A 14,440-nucleotide genomic window follows, 5' to 3' on the forward strand; every position below is an offset into this window, starting at 1 on the left:
GGACGAAGCGCCCGCCTAGAACCTTCCACGTGCATGAAGCCATGCACACCTTGATTTCGGCTCAGTGGGATTTCCCAGAATCGAGCCTTATAGTGGCTAGGGCTATGTCCCGCCTCTATCCTCTGCCGGAAGGCGAACGGGAGGCCTTTCTTTGGCCTACCGTGGATTCTTTAATCACTGCGGTGACTAAGAAAACGGCGTTGCCGGTGGAAGGTGGCACGGCCCTATAGGACGCCCAAGACAGAAGATTGGAGGCGGCTTTAAAGTCGTCCTTCGAAGCGGCTGCTTTAAGTTTGCAGGCCTCAGTTTGCGGCTCCTATGTGGCCAGGGCGTGCCTGACGATTGTGCAGTGGGCTTCCCCTTCGGATCCTTCCTTGAGGGCTGATTTGCCAGCCCTGGAATCGGGCTTGGCCTACTTGGCAGACTTGCTGTGTGATGTCTTGAGAGCCTCGGCTAAAGGTATGGCTCAGACAGTCTGTGCTCGGCGCTGGCTTAGGCTGAAGCATTTGTCTGCTGACCACGCCTCTAATTCTTGCCTGGCTAAGTTGCCTTTTAATGGCAAGCTGCTCTTTGGGGTCGAGCTGGACAAGATTGTGACTGATCTCGGCACGTCCAAGGGCAAGAGGTTACCGGAGGTCAGGGCTCGGGCCAGTGGTGCCCGCCCCGGTTCCTCCAAAGGACGGTTTCAGGAAGCCCCTCGGTATCGCCCGGGCAAGTCGGGCTCCTCTGCCCCCTCTTCCTTCAAGAGGAACTTCTCCCCCAAGCAGCATTCCTTTCGCAGAGACCGCCGTCCCGGAGGTGCGTCCTCCCCCAGGGTCTCGTACTCAATGACGGGGCCCTGGTCCATGGCCCAGAGCAGATTGGAGGACGCCTATCCTCGTTTCTGGGCGAGTGGACCAGGGTAACTTCAGACGCTTGGGTGCTGGAAGTCATCAGAGACAGCTACAAGCTAGAGTTCTGCCGACCCTTAACAGACGGGTTTCTGCACTCTCCCTGCAAGTCTCCGGTCAAAGCTGTGGCAGTGCAGCAGACTTTGGACAATCTGATCCGCTTGGGTGCGGTCGTTCCGGTGCCAGAAGATCAGCTTGGCAAGGGACGTTACTCCATTTACTTTGTGGTACCAAAGAAAGGAGGTTCTGTGCGGCCTATCCTCGACCTCAAAGGGGTCAATCGGGCCTTGAAAGTTCGACACTTCCGAATGGAGACTCTCCGCTCTGTTGTAGCGGCAGTGAAAGCAGGGGAGTTCCTGGCATCCTTGGACATCAAGGAAGCTTACTTGCATATTCCCATCTGGCCTCCTCATCAACGCTTTCTGCGTTTTGCAGTCCTGGGCCGACACTTCCAGTTCAGAGCCCTCCCGTTCGGGTTGGCTACTGCTCCGCGGACCTTCTCCAAAGTAATGGTGGTCATTGCGGCCTTCCTACGAAAGGAAGGAGTACAAGTCCATCCTTATCTGGACGACTGGTTGATCCGAGCCCCCTCTTATGCAGAGTGCGGCAGAGCTGTAGACCGGGTGATTGCTCTTTTGAGCTCCCTGGGGTGGATCATCAACTGGGAGAAAAGCCAGCTGCGCCCGACTCAGTCCCTGGAGTATCTGGGAGTTCATTTCGACACCCAAGTGGGCAGAGTGTTCCTGCCAGACAATCGGATTGTCAAGCTTCAGGCTCAGGTGGACCAGTTCCTAGTAGCCTCTCCTCTTCGGGCTTGGGACTATGTGCAGCTGTTGGGCTCTATGATGGCCACGATGGAAGTAGTGCCCTGGGCCAGGGCCCATATGACACCTCTACAGCTCTCTCTGCTGCAGCGATGGACTCGTGTCGGAGGATTACGCTGTGCGCCTTCCCTTGGATCCAGCGGTGCGCAAGGCGCTTAGCTGGTGGCTGAGGACAGGCAAGCTGTCCGCAGGAATGCCTCTTTTGACCCCAGAATGGGTTGTCGTCACGACGGACGCCTCTTTGACGGGCTGGGGAGCCCACTGCTTGGGAAGGACAGCGCAGGGGCTCTGGTCTCCTGCAGAGGCAAAGTGGCCTATCAACCTCCTGGAACTCAGAGCCATTTGGTTGGCGCTTTTGGAGTTTATCCCGGTACTGGCGGTGAAGCCAGTACGGGTCCTGTCGGACAATGCCACGGCTGTGGCCTGTGTCAATCGCCAGGGAGGTACCAAGAGCGTCCCTCTAGCCAAGGAGGCCATGAAGCTATGCCAGTGGGCGGAAACGAACCTGGAACAGCTGTCGGTGGCCCACATTGCGGGAGTCATGAATGTCAAGGCGGACTTTCTCAGTCGCCATACCTTGGATCCCGGAGAGTGGCAGCTATCGGCTCAGGCGTTCTTGGACATCACGAAGCGCTGGGGCCAGCCGAGCTTAGATCTGATGGCGTCATCGGCCAATTGCCAAGTGCTGCGCTTTTTCAGCAGAGGACGGGACCCTCGCTGTCTGGGAGTAGATGCTCTTCTCCAACTGTGGCCGACAGGAGCTTCTCTATGTGTTCCCGCCCTGGCCCATGTTGGGCAGGGTGCTAGACCGGGTGGCAAAGCATCCGGGTCGGATAATCCTGGTGGGTCCGGACTGGCCCAGACGTCCCTGATATGCGGACTTGATCAGGCTCTCTGTGGACGGCCCTTTGCGGCTGCCAGTGGTGCAGGGCCTGTTGCTCCAGGGTCCCGTGGTAATGGAGGATCCCTCCCCCTTTGGTCTTACGGCCTGGCTATTGAGCGGCAGCGTCTGAGGAAGAAGGGCTTCTCAGACAAGGTCTGAGAGCAAGGAAGCGCTCTACTTCTACTGCTTACGCCAGGGTTTGGCGTACCTTTGCATCATGGTGTGAGGCAGGCTCTCTTTCTCCCTTCACTGCTCCAATTTCTTCAGTGTTGGCGTTCCTGCAAGTAGGTCTGGAGAAAGGCCTGTCGCTCAGTTCCCTTAAAGTCCAGGTAGCGGCTCTGGCTTGCTTCAGGGGTCACCTGAAGGGTGCTTCCCTGGCCTCGCAGCAAGATGTGGTGCGCTTTCTCAAGGGAGTTAATCACCTACGCCCTCCTCTGCACTCGGTGGTGCCTGCGTGGAATCTCAATCTAGTGCTAAGAGCCTTGCAGAAGCCGCCTTTTGAACCCTTGTCGAGGGCATCTCTGAAAGACCTGACGTTGAAAGCAGTCTTTTTGGTGGCTATCACTTCAGCCAGACGAGTTTCTGAGCTCCAGGCGCTATCATGTCGGGAACCCTTCCTGCAGTTCACTGAGGCAGGAGTGTCTATTCGCACGGTGCCTTCCTTCCTGCCCAAGATTGTTTCTCGTTTCCATGTGAATCAGCAGCTCTGCCTACCCTCCTTTCGTAGGGAGGACTATCCAGAGGAGTACTCTGCTCTCAAATATCTAGATGTGAGACGAGTCATCATCAGATACTTGGAAGTGACCAATGATTTCCGGAAATCGGATCATCTGTTTGTCCTGTTTGCAGGTCCTCGTAAGGGTCTGCAGGCTGCTAAGCCTACAGTGGCAAGATGGGTCCAGGAAGCCATTGCAGCGGCTTATGTGGCCGCGGGGAAGATGCCGCCTATCCAGCTGAAGGCTCACTCCACTAGGGCACAGGCGGCCTCGATGGCAGAGTCCGGGTCCGTCTCCTTGGAAGAGATTTGTAAGGCGGCAACTTGGGCATCAGCTCATACCTTCTCTCGTCATTACCGCTTGACTGTGGCTGCTCGGGCGGAGGCCCGGTTTGGAGCTTCAGTGTTGCGGTCAGGGATTTCTATGTCCCGCCCTGGGTGAGTACTGCTTCGGTACATCTCACCAGTCTATGGATTGATCAACATGATGATATGGAAGGTAAAATTATGTATCATACCTGATAATTTTCTTTCTATTAATCATAGCTGATCAATCCATAGCCCCTCCCAGATATCTGTACTGTTTATATTCTGGTTGCATTTCAGGTTCAAGTTTAGTCTTCAGTTCCTGTTCAGGAGGATCTTCGTGTTCAAGTTTTTTCGATTGAATTCATCTGGAGTTGAGACGATTTTGTGTTACAGTTAGCTGCTGCATTCCTCTCCCCTCTGTTTTATGGGACTGGATTGAAACCTAAATTCTGCCGGCGCTCCCTCCCGCTTCGTGCGGCAGTAGGGTAGCATTATATCCCTCCCGCTTCTGCGGTTATGGTCAGCCAGCTCCTCCCGCGGTTGCGGTTGCAGGATAAGCCAGATCCCCCCGCATCGGCGGGTGTGGTGTCCCTCCCCCGCTCCGCGGGGATGAGCTGGACGGATTCCCCTCCCCCACTTGTGTGGGGATGAGCTGGGTTGATTCCCCTCCCCCGTTTCGGCGGTGGTGAGCTGGGCAAGAGTGTCCCTTTGTGGGTGTAATTCTCTAAGTGCTGAGTCCTGCGGATAGAGCTTTGATATCGACATACTGAGGAGTTTCCGGAAGCACATGACCACATATAGGGAGGCAAAAGGATTGCTCTCTATCTCCACCTGCTGGTAGATGGACACAACCCACCAGTCTATGGATTGATCAGCTATGATTAATGGAAAGAAAATTATCAGGTATGATACATAATTTTACCTTATTATCACAAACAAAATAAAAGAAAACCAATGGACTCAGTGGCGTACCAAGGGGGACGGCGGTGGGGGCGGTCCGCCCCGGGTACACGCCACTGGGGGGGTGCCGCGGCGCGCGCCTGTTGCCCTGTCTCAGTCCGAGTTCGCAGTTCGCATGCGTTCACTGCTCCCTCTGAGTCTGCCCCGGAACAGGTTACTTCCTGTTCCGGTGCAGACTCAGAGGGAGCAGTGAACACAAGCGAATTGCGAACTCGGAGAGAGGGCAACAGGCGCGCGCCACGGCCCCCCCCCCCCCCCCAGCAGCGTGCACCCGGGGGGGGGGGGTGTCATTTCGCCAGGGGGGGGGGGGGTCGTGCTGCACCCGGGGGGGGGGGGGGCGCATCGGCGTTCCGCCCCGGGTGTCAGCTAGGGTCGGAACGCCACTGAATGGACTGCATTAGGGGCTTATAGCCCATTTAGTTATATTTAAACAAAAGAGACTCTTTTGTCTAAACATAACTAAATGGGCTGAAATCTGCATGAAACAAAATATTCATTTTTTATTTTGACTTAAAACCTGCCTCAGAGTCAGCAGTGCACCTACCTCTTCTGAACGCTGCGTGCCACAATTTCTTTTGAATTTATTATGGTCTTCTATCATCGAAGGAAGTGGGAACTCTTCGCCAACCTTGCCTTCCCTACTCAGTGACGGCCCCGCCCGCGCGTTCCCGACTTTGCTGAACAGGAAATTGCATCATGACGGGAGCCCTCGTATGGAAGGCTGACTGGCTGAGGTGCTGAAGGCAGCAGATGATCAGCGCGAATCGACGATCGCTATTTGCTACTGTAGCGATTAAGGTGGGACTCGGGAACTCTCACCAGGACTCGATCATGCCGGCAGCAGCCCAACCCTGAAGGCTGAAGTGACTGAGGCACGCAGGAGAGTGAAAGGAGAAACGGGGCGCAGGCAGCACTGCAAATAAGAGAGAGAAGTCGGGACTGGTTGGAGGAGGAAAATGGAGAAGAATAAAGACGGAGAAACTGCTGATCCATCCTGCTTCTGTTTGTTGAGAACTTGTGGCTGCCGGCTGGGGAGGCTTAGCCTCCCCAAGCCTCTTATACCGGGCGCCTATGCTTAAAACCAACATGTTCAAAAAGGCATACTCTATTGACCCAACTTAAATGCCTAAACCCTGCAACACAATGAAACCAAAGCTCGTAATAGTCTCTGCACAACTCTTCCTCTCTACAATTCCCCAATATGTCTATAACACATGAACCTTATTCGACTGCAACAACTCTTTGTATTTGTTTCTCTACCGGAGATTGCGAACGCCTCTACGGTACAATGTAAGCCACATTGAGCCTGCAAATAGGTGGGAAAATGTGGGATACAAATGTAATAAATAAATAAAATTCAACCAGTGGTCCGAAACTATATTTCATAGGTTTAGCCACCAGAGCTCCCAAGATGGCAGAGATATGCTTAGGTTTAATTGCAAAGTGCTCAGAGCTTAGAACTCAAGCAGCCATCGATGTCTGTGATGTCACTTCCTCTCTTCTCAGATCAAAAATCCTTTAATTGCAAAATAGTCTTATGGATGATTACAGGAAAATCGTAACAGTATAACTGTTCCTCTGCTGATGTTAGGCTTTTTATTCTGGTGTTCAGTTTTGGATGCTAATTTATTTCAAATGCCAATTTAATTCTTGATTAGCATGAACAAATATAATTTGTTGAATCTCTTAAAAGCATAGTGTTGATATCTAACTCAAAGTTCTAAGAAGACTTGTTATGGTATGTATATGCAAACCTTATTAATATATATTTTCAGCATAATTAGTCATGCAGGGTGGTTAGCAATTCATTTTATTTACAGCCTTCTGTATCACCACTAGTCCTTTGCCTTGGAAGTGCCATCTCTAATTTATTCAGGGCTACAGTGCTGACTTCAAGGCTCGATTCCCCATAGAGTTAAAGCAGTAAGGGGATAATTGCATCAGTAAACACAGAACACAGTGCCTGTGCAGACAGCAGTAGCTGAGGCAGGTAAGATAGAAACCAATTAATTTGTATATGCACTTCATAGACAGCTACATCAGTTTCAGATGAATACAGGCATTTGGTCTTTTTAAATTCATATGTGCATGACCTTTAGTGATAAATGTGAAAATATGAGTGAGTTGTCTCACTGGATAGCAATTGCTTTCTGTGATCTCTAGTAATATTTATTTTTTCTTTAGCATTTCATTGCAATACTGTCTATATCATATGTCACCTGCAGAAAATCTGGTTTTAATGGTGTAAAATAGTTGCAGACAACTCTCATTTCCAAAGTGCTATAATTTCTTATATATTTGCCAAGGTTGTTTTTCACTTGAATGATCATATACTTAGAAATATTTAATAAAATGTAAATTAATGAATGCTAAAACAGAATTGATCTTTAATCAGCTTAAGATTTTTGATGCTTCTCACTATTCTTTCAAATATAGATCTTATTCTATGTTGATTTATTTTTCAATGCTGGCTCAAATCTGTGCATTTGGATAAATATCTTTTACTATAAACTGTGTTGACTTCAACTTATGTTTTCCTTACATTGCTATTCTGTCTTTTGTACTTGTATAGGACTTAACTAGCTATGAATAAAAGTATATTTGATTTCCTAAAGTTTTCTCTGATACATTGCAGAAAGTACTGTAAGTCAGCATTTTAAATCAGAGTATATTAAATAGGAAAATTGCAGTCAATAAGGAAACCTAGGGGCGTTTTTACTAAGCTGCGCTAAAGCCACTTTTAACGCGGCAGTAAAATGGATGCATTTTCTATTTCCCCGTTAATGGCCATACAGTAATCTCCCAGTTAGTGCGTGAGCCCTTACAGCCACCTATTTACTAGGTGGTAAGGGCTCCTGCGATAACTAGGCACTAATTGGTTAGTCCCCAAACACCCCCAGCACAAAAGATATTTTCTGGGGTTTTTTTTAAGGCCATGAGTAATGTGTGTCTAACACTGCGGTAGTTGATTTTAACCTGCGGTAAGCACGCGCATCTTAGTAAAAGGTCCCTCTAGTGTGTTGCTGAAGCAGTACTTGATCACTTTAATAAGTAGGAGAAGCAAATTAATAAATAGGTAGATATATATTCAAATGTCTATTGAGCCGTAAATTTCTACTTGGTTATATGGTAAGCCAGAAAACAGGCTCTGTATTAAAAAAAAACAAAAAAAAATATTCACATTTGATCTGTGTTTACACAACATATTGTATGTTTGATATATTGAACTCATAGAAGTACCCAGAATCATATTCAGCTGCATAATTTTTAGTTGATTGTATCACTTGAAATAGTGGCAAATGTGTCCCTTTTAAATAACTACTTAATGCTTTAGAAAATTATTGAAGGGAGCAGAACCATTTGGAACTTGGCATAGCAAACTTTAAATTATCTTCTACATGAATTTTTGGTTTGTGCTTTCCTGTCTACATTTGAATGACCAGCAATGCATTACTGTGCAAACTAATAGTCCTAAATATGTGGCCCTCTCTGGGAAAGCATGACTAGACTTTAGTTGTGTTTTCCCAGAGAAGGTCACATGTATTATTATTATTTTTTTACATCAATATGGAATGAATTTCATGTTTCTGTTGTCATATAGGTGCTTACCCATTAAAATAAATTTCCTTCCCTGAGTATACATATAAGTTCCTAATGCTGTATCTCTACTATTATGTTTAAGGATAGAAAGGGTTAACCTATTTTTATTGGGCCTATTTCTGTAGCTGCAGTGTTTTCCTTCTCTTGATTTAGCTTAACTGTCTGAACTCAGGGAGAAAGCAAAATCAAAGCTTACAGATTCTTTTAGTTTATAGGACAGTGTTAAAAACGCTTTGTCTTAAGGATGTTTGGCTTGTTTGTCCTAATACTTTTTTGTGCCTCAGTTCTCCTGTGGCTCTGGGGATGAAGTTCATTTCATGTTCTTTTGGTCCAGGTATGAAACCTAGAGGAAGAAGCAGGTTTGCCTTGGGCTTGTGTAAAAGAAAGGTACAGGAAAGGAAAGGGGATGGGATTTGATACATTGCCTTTCTGTGGTTACAATCAATGCAGTTTACCTATTGTATACAGGTACTTATTATGTACCAGGGGCAATGGAGGATTAAGTGACTTGCTCAGAGTCACAAGGAGCTGCAGTGGGAATTGAGCAGGGTTCCCCAGGTTCTTAGGCCACTGCTGCTATTAGGTTACTCTCAACTGTAGCTACTTGCATTACCCAGGTTAGAGTTACAGGTGAGTGCAATACACCTCCATCCTCTTCTGTTTAGAGTTCTAGTGAGTTTGTCTTTTTTAACTGTCATTTATTCTTTTATCAGTTTTTACCAATGAAATTTTTGGCTTATATATGATGATTTCTTTTTGGTGCTTTATATATATGTGTGTTTGTATATATGTTTTAGGCTAATATTTATTCTATTATGATTTATTTTATATTCATGTAGTTTGGTTATGTATATGTTTGTACTTTGTTATTAATGTTTAATATTAGGGCTGCATTTCAATTAAAATTTTAATTGCGGTCAGTTGCGTGATTAAAGGTATTTTTTCCCCCCACTGCAGCTCCAGAGTCATCTGGGCAAATCATGTAACCGTCCATTGCCCAGAATTACAAGTGAGCTGCAGTGGGGAAAAATAAATAACATACCTTTAATAGCACGAATAATTACAATTGCAAATTTTAATCAAAATGCAGCTCTAAAATTTTTTTTATAAAATAAGAAATACAAATTGAAAAATTGTAAATTAAGGGGTCTTTTACCAAGCAGTGCCAAAAAGTGGGCTGCGCTATTTTTAGCATGTGGGTTTCCCATGCACTAAGGCCACTTTTAGTGTGGCAATAAAATGTCCACAATTTCTATTTTTCCCTTAATGGCTATGCACTAATTTCCCAATTAGAATGTGGCTATTAGCGCCCGTGCCCTTACCGCCACCTATTTACTAGAATGTAAGGGCTCCTGTGCTAACTCTGCACTGATTGGGCAGCAGGTGGTGATTTACATATGCTACCAAATTAGCTCAGGGCACGCCTACTTTCCACTGCTAAACATGCTCCTGAGTTAAAAGTTTGGCGCACACCGATGCCAGAACTACTGCTGGGGTGCCTGACCACATCCCGCTGTAGTGCCTTTTTAGCATGTGGTAAGCACCCATTAGTGCTTACTGCCGCTTTGTAAAAGCATGCAGAATAGCTATAAACAACTTTACAGTTTTCACAATCTACTCGGAAATGCAAGCCTATTAAATATTTGTTCCCTTATTTACTAATACCAACATGTATATCTTTACAGTATCCATCCGCCCCTGAGGCAGCTGGTTTGGCAAAATATGGCCATATCAGGCAAACTAGTTTAAAATCTAGGATACAGAAGTGGTAATAAAGACTGGTTTTCTTCATGTGGTCTGCTTCTTTTTCTTCTTCCAAATAGAAAAGAAAGCAATTTTTCACCTCATATATATCAAAGCAATAAAGAACTTCCCTTTATTAGAAAAATCAAGACTTTAGAAACTTTTTTGCCCCTCACAATCTTCATTTTCGACTCTTTCAATACTTCCCTTAAATCATATTATAAGCATCAATGTTCCCCTTGTTGAGAATTGGGGGGGTCCCGAGCCCCCCCAAGAAGGCTAGAGTGACCTTAATCTGACTCCATCTCTAAATAACACTAGTACCGGGGTAATCAAGGAGTTATTGCCTCTAAGGGAGACGTTAGGTCTAAGGAAAAGATACCAGCCTTATGACAAACTGGATTTAGACTACAGGTTATACAATGCAGCGAATGATAGCCTGATGTAGCAAAAGCATTTATACTTACAGCCTTTCATCATTAAGTGAAGCCCACAAATCATCATTTGGAATGAAGAGTTTATTTGCAAATCAGACTTTAATCAGATACATTCATCAGACAAATTCTGGATTCAGCTGACTGGAGCTCTGCGTCCTAGATACGCTGGGGAGAACCTCCGAAATATGCTTGGGTGACCAGTCCTTATATACCATCTGGTCCCCATACAAGTCTATTGAGAGGGACTTTTTTCTAATCTTGCTCAATCTATGAGTCATGCCCTCCGGCCAGGTGCCCCTCTTTCCGTTTTTGTAAACACTTCCCTAGATACGGACATCCAAACATCCAAACATTAGCTATTACAAGCTATTGTGTAATTTCCTTTTTTGTAAACACTTTGTTCTTATGAAGATATCTAAATATAGATATATCAATTTCATAACATCTTGTGATCTGGGTGCCAACTTATTAAAGACAGACTCCGTGTTATGAACCAAACTTCTTATCATTTCTGTCTTTAATTTCTACATCATGTGTGTTACACTCAATTTGGAAGTTGCACCAGGTTTCATTAGAACTCACCAAGCAGTCCTTGCTCTTGCAGGCTCTCTGCTATAAGGCCATCATCTTGTTATCAGGCCTACTCAGTGCTTTTCAGCTGTTTAAAGCTATGTAGCTTGGCCCACCACTATTCCAGTGGATAGGTCTTTAGCTAGAACACATATTAACTTGCAGGAAAAGCAAGTCCTTGCTCAGCCAGTCATAGATTTTTAAACCTAGCTGGTATTTTTACAGCCTGAGTCCTAAAATCTGGCCTTCCACCCTTCCGGTGGGCATCCAGTGAGGGCCTCTTGCTGTAGTATAATTATACATTCCCCACTTGTCACCCCCTCTGAGGAGGGGTGACACAAAGCTCGTCAAGCTTGTCATCATCCATTCCAGAAGGTGGCAAGCTATCAAACTAGAGGGGGAGTTTTGGTCTTAAAAATTGCTGGAAGGTATGGTGCAAGACAGGAAACTTCATTCTCAGGTTATATATTATTTGGGCATATGGAATTCCCTTTATATTACCTAATCCCTTGGGCTTAATCCTGATGTCATCTCTCTTGAGACTTACTCAAACCTGTAGTGAGAGAGGTTTTATGAATGGGACAAATCCATGAGTTCATCTACAAAATCCCATGAAGTATAGGTATGCGGGTAATGGCAATTTCAGGTGGATCATACTAATAAACACTTTCAGGTCTTTCTATGGCTTCTATTGTATCTGCTGCATAGTGCATGGGGAGATAATCCAATGTATCTATCTCAGTGGGAAGGAACAGTGGTTTCGATTGAGCATTGTTATGGGCTCAACAAATATATGGTTAGTACTCTGATTGCAGACTGTTTTAGGTTGTAGGTATTCAGAATCCTTAAACAGGTCGGAATTCCTGGACCTTACTATTACTCATCATTGGCATCCAATCATGAGCACTAAAAAGTGGATAGCAAGTATGTGGTTGCCTTATACAGCAAAAAAAAATGGTCAATCCTAAGAAAATTTATATTAACAAAGGTCATGCATGGATCATGGATCTTGACATATGCATAATGACCTGGAAGTATGGGAAGCATTTTATATATCCGCTACCCCACTTGGAGCTCAGTCAAACCTACAGAAAGACATGCAGCTTAAGTAAGCCTACACCAAAGTTAAACAATTGCATAACTGGTTGATACTAACAGGGTTTACACCTACATTATGATATCATAGCCAGTATTAGGGTTTGATGTTACCCTTGTATCTGAGCAATATCAACTTCAATTTAAATTACATAAATAGAAATAACGGGGAAACTCTTAGAAAAACAATTAGAACAATAAAGGAAATAATAGGAAAATAAAAATAAAACCTTTTCAATATATAGACAAGATTACTACTAAACTGAAAATAAAACAAAATATGAGTCTATAATGTCCATAAACAGCAACTGTAAATCTCAAATGAAGTATCAGTTCTAAATTCTCTTTCATCGATCATGGTTGAGGCGGTGGAAGCGCTGAAGAATCTGGACGGAGATCTGGAAGATCTAACAGGGCTGGATTTTCACAGCAACTTGGGCAAGGAATCAGTAGAAGTGACAGTCTTAATACTAGGAATTGGGATTTGCAGAATGTATCCCCACTTCTGGCTTGCATAATGTGCAAGACAGATTAGTAATCATTACGAAGAGATGATCAAATAACAATGGTAAAGTTTATGGAACAAAAGAAAAGAGTACAAATAAACTAACAATAAAAATTGATTGTTCGAGTTATTGATGTATGGAGGGTCAAAAATATGGTGAACAAAAATAGGCAAAAGGCACGGATAATGCGTTGCAATCTATGGCCAGTAGGTATGGAATCTTCACCTGCGATGACTAACATTCACCAAGGGTTGAGCCCTCAGCTGCAGGAGGCCAGCAGGACTTACGAGTTAGATGATTCAGAAAGAAGGGTAGCTTAGGAAATAGTCATAATCAGAGCAGAAGTCTAATGTGCAGGAATTTAAAACTCATAACTAGTCCAGGTGATGGAAGTATCTTCTGGAATCACGGTCGCTGTCTGTTGTAATAGAGAGCTCATACGTAAAGTGACATGTATGTTCTGGAAAAGATGAGCCTGTAAAAATATTTAATACAGCAGAATATTTAAGAGCATAACCAAGAAGGTCTAAGTTAATGACATCATCTGGACAAAAGAAATTTCTCATTGGAGAAGGTAGCGCTTCTTTTTCTTGTCAGAGGTCAGTTGTAGCAGAAGTACCAAACTGGAATAGAGGCGGTAGGTCAGGAATTGGATTAGCAGTCTTCACTCAACCTACAGGACTTAATAAATAGAGCTAATATAAGAAGTAATATCAAGTGGTCAAATCTCAGCACAGGACCATTAGAAAGAAAAAATCAAAGAATGCATTGTTAGTTCCTTGGGGTACCAATAGGTGGAGCATAGTTTCAATATATAAAATCATAAGTTACAAGTAGAAAACAATTTTTTTTCTTTTTTTTCTCCGTAGATTAGATTTTGCTGGCACAGGAAGTCAGCAGAGTCTGAGGAAACACTGCGGTCAGAGTCTACTCCAGGAAAATACAGCTTTTAATATGATATTTTGAGAGATAGAGAAAAGCCAATATCAGAAATGTAAAAACTATATATTTCTATGAGGCCTCCTCACGTGACCTTTACAAGGTTTAAATAGGCCAAATGAGAAGGACAATAACCTATAGTTCTCTGTAATAGTTCAGAGCCAATTTGGAAAATGAAAATTATATTAAATTCGAAACTGATCCTTTCTATGCTTTCACAATTTGGGCCCTAAATCATGACAGCATATCAAGATTCACATTCAGAGGGATAGCTAAAAACAAGCTTATATATTCCCAGGAATCAATTTACAATTTAGAGTATATTATAAATACAGAGGAGGAGCCAATTTATAAGCAGGAGACAAGTAGGAGCATTTCTTAAAACATTTTAGTAGAATTCAAAAATCAAGGATATAATAACAATTTTTATTAATGCAATAAATGCATAAATTGACCAGTATGATATGTTCATATAGACCAGTATGATAAATGGAACAGCTTGTAAGCCTACATTGTAAATTGAATTCTAAACAAAGAGTAGGAAGGATAACACAGAATCACAGAAAAACCCATCTAGTTATTAAAAAATCTGAAACACGGAATGTTTTCCTTGCATCATATACTGAGTCCAAAGCATTTGTAAAGATGAACTTTAGAGAAAATAAGAACTACAAGGGTTAATCTCTGTCATTCGGTCCTAAGGAAATCACGAAATAACGGTGTTTCCTGTGTCTAATTTGAGTTTACTGCTCACTACAAGCATTGGACATTATGGTGACTGAAAATAGGACTATACATCAGACAAAAACTGTAATTTGAAGTTTTTATATTAAAACTTCATGCTGGTGTAATTAGTCTTCATAGAATTAATACTTCAGGACAGGAAAAGAAGGTTATTACTTTATCTGCTTCCAGAGGTACGGTTCTCAATAAAAAGGAAATTGGCAATTGTAGCTAGTCTTATCTGAA

At 44.0% G+C, this 14,440-nt stretch overlaps 1 protein-coding gene across 8 annotated transcripts in view; it reads left to right on the top strand.

Moving 5' to 3' along the window:
• FUT8 (fucosyltransferase 8) overlaps nucleotides 1-14,440 on the top strand; it is a 510,310-nt gene that overhangs the window by 131,268 nt on the left and 364,602 nt on the right. The window lies entirely within an intron of this gene.

This window comes from Microcaecilia unicolor, chromosome 9 (assembly GCF_901765095.1).
Source record: "Microcaecilia unicolor chromosome 9, aMicUni1.1, whole genome shotgun sequence".
Classification (NCBI taxonomy): domain Eukaryota; kingdom Metazoa; phylum Chordata; class Amphibia; order Gymnophiona; family Siphonopidae; genus Microcaecilia; species Microcaecilia unicolor.